The sequence below is a fragment of the Tupaia chinensis genome, unplaced genomic scaffold, assembly GCF_000334495.1.
Source record: "Tupaia chinensis unplaced genomic scaffold, TupChi_1.0 Scaffold000082_1, whole genome shotgun sequence".
NCBI classification, from domain to species: domain Eukaryota; kingdom Metazoa; phylum Chordata; class Mammalia; order Scandentia; family Tupaiidae; genus Tupaia; species Tupaia belangeri.
The window spans coordinates 222,995-225,943 of NW_006159543.1; the positions used below are offsets into that span (position 1 = coordinate 222,995).

Consider the following 2,949-nt stretch of genomic DNA (forward strand, 5'->3'; position numbering starts at 1 on the left):
GATCTGCTTTAATCTTCACAACAATCTTTTGAGAGAGATACTATTACCATCTCCATTGCTCAGAGGAGGAACCTGAAGCCCAGAGAGGTTAAGTCACTTGCCTAAGATCACAGTCATACAGCTGGTAAATCCAATCAGTTTTCAAACCCAGTCCATGTTTTTGTTTTTTTGTGTGGTTTTTTGCTATAGGGCGCATGCGCTCACCGGACAGCCGACAGACAGAGACAGAGAGAAAGTGAGAAATCAGCCCCCAGGGGGAATGGCCATGCTGCAATCCCTTCTCCTCCAGTCTCCTCTCAGGATCTTGGGCACGCATGCCCACGCGTCCAGTGTGAGTTTAAGCCACCAGGTCCAGGACTCAAACTGCGGTCGACTACATGGGAATCCAGTGACATAGCCATTACGCTAACTGCTGGTCCCAAACCCAGCCCATCTTTTCAACCGCTACCCTACAGTACTCAGCCTAGCCCCATTGTTGAAAGCACTTCCCTGAAAACAGAAGCATGGACACAGTCACATCCATCAATCAGAAGATGATCTGTAATTGCTACTGGGGTTCCAGGCAGCCTATAGGAATAGACAGTGGGTAAGACAATGGAGCGGGAAGTGTGGGATACTACAAGCCTACCTGCCCTCAACCGCTTCTCTTTATTATTATTATTATCATTATTATTATATTTTTTAGTTTGCATGTGCTCACCAGACAGAGAAAGAAAGAGAGGAGAAGTGAAAAATTACTCCTAGGGAGAATAGCCATGCCCCAACCCCTTTTCCATAGTCCTCTTGGGATTTGGGGCATGCACATACATGCACCTAGCATGATTTTCAAGCCACAGAGTCTGGGACTTGAACTGTGGCCATGCAAGGTCCAGCTGCTGTAATCACCATGCCACTATCAGCCCCCTCATCTCTCTTTTTGCCAGCCTGCCTTTGTATCTCATGCCTCTTAGAGTCAGTAGTGAAGCAGCACATATGCATAGGAATTTGTGGGTATAGCAATGTGTCTAAAAGGCCACCCATAAACAAAACAAAATAGAAAAGAAAAATAATAAAAAATAAAAAGCCACCTTCAGAGCCAGCTAAATCGTATAGTGGTTAAAGCATGGGATTCCACATGGCTGACTGTGCAGTTTGAGTCCTGGCACTCAGCAGCTTGAAAATCACTCTGGGCATGTGTGAATGTGTGCCCAAAGTCCCAAGAGGAGAATGGAGGAGAAGGGATTGCTGCATGACCATCTCCCTTGGGGAGTGGGTGCTTCTTGCTTTCTTTCTCTCCCTTTCTGGTGAACATATGTACCCTACAGCAAAAATTTAAATTAAAAAATCAAAGCCCAGTGTCTTCTCTGCACCAGGAGCAGCTCTTCGGCCATGCCCTTCACTTCCTGAAAATACACTCCTGCTCCAAATTCATCTCCACTTCTGCTTGGTCAGGAGCTACTAAGCCGACCACTGCAGTGGTGCTGAAATGACCAAAGTCACTGACAGATGAAAGTCTCAGCAGCCTGGCAATCCTGCATACCCTGACCTCACTTGTCCCTAGCTACAGCTTCCAAGCCAGTGCCATTTCAAGAGACATTGACACAGCAGCCAAGTTCATCGGTGCTGGGGCCACCACAATTAGGGAGGCTGGCTCTGAGGCTGGGATTGGGACTTGGTTTGGGAGCCTCCTCACTGGTCATGCCAGGAACCTTTCTCTGAAGCAACAACTCTGCTCCTCTGCCATTCTGGGCCTAGCCCTCTCTAAGGCCATGGGACTCCATTGCCTGATAGTGGCCCTTCTCTTCTTCACCATGTGAAGGAGCCATCTCCACCACCCACATTTTTCCCCATGCCTTATCTGCCCTGTATGTCCCTTTTCCTATGCCTCCACAGGGAGCCTGGAGAAAGACAAAGAGAAGACAAATAAATACTTTATTAATTAGACTATATAGGGCAAGCCCATGGCCTGGTGGTTAAGCAGCTGGTTACCACATGGCCGACTATGCAATTCGACTCTTAGACATGGTGGCTTGAGAAACATGCCAGGCTCATGTGTGTGTGTGTGTGTGTGTGTGTGTGTGTGTGTGTGTGTGCCTCAAATCCCAAAACAAAAGGATAAAGAGATGGAGAAGGAATTGTGGAATGACCATGGCCCACAGGAGGGGCTTTCTCTCTCTCTCCCCTCTCTCTCTTTCTCTCCAGGAGTGCATGTGTCCTCTGGCAATTTTTTAAAAGGTATTTGAAAAACAATACACACACATACACATACAACATACATGTAGTTAGCAAGTGGCCCCTCAAACTATCCCATCTGCCCATTGTTATGGGACCCTCATGCTCCTTTTTTTTTTTTTTTCCTAGAGGTTTTTGTTTTAGGGCATATAACCTGGCTGGAGAGAGAGACAGACACAATGAGAGGGAAAGTGAGAAATCACTCCCCAAGGGTGAGGCCATATCATAATCCCTTCCCTTCCATTCTCCTCCTGGGATCTTGGGCAAGCATGCACACACCAAGCTTGATTTCCAGGCCACCAGGTCCGGGACTTGAACCACAGTTGGTCATGTGGCAGTCTAGTGCTATAACTGCTATGCCATCTGCTGGTTGCTCCCCTGCCATGCTCCTTTACTGGGGATCTGAGTATCCCAGGGCATGTGACAGTGTGCCAGTATACATAAAAAGCCACAGTTACAACGAGGCCCATACTCATCACGCACCTGAGTTTTTCTGAAGGATTTTGGAGAAAAATATCATTTGGATGACATGTTAAATAGTTTTTTCTTTTTTTATTTCTTTTCTGCATCTACAATGAGGAAGAGAGAGAGAGACAGGGAGGGGGAAAGTGAGAAATCATCCTGGGAAGGCTATGCTGCAATCCCTTCTATCAGAATTTTAGGCATACATGTACACATTCCTGGCATATTCAAACCACCAGATCTGGGACTCAAGCTATGGTCAGCAATGTGGGAGTC

At 46.9% G+C, this 2,949-nt stretch overlaps 1 pseudogene; it reads left to right on the plus strand.

Moving 5' to 3' along the window:
* Positions 1–503: 503 nt before the first annotated feature.
* On the plus strand, positions 504–1,796 carry LOC114006782 (ATP synthase F(0) complex subunit C2, mitochondrial pseudogene; annotated as a pseudogene).
* Positions 1,797–2,949: the final 1,153 nt, after the last annotated feature.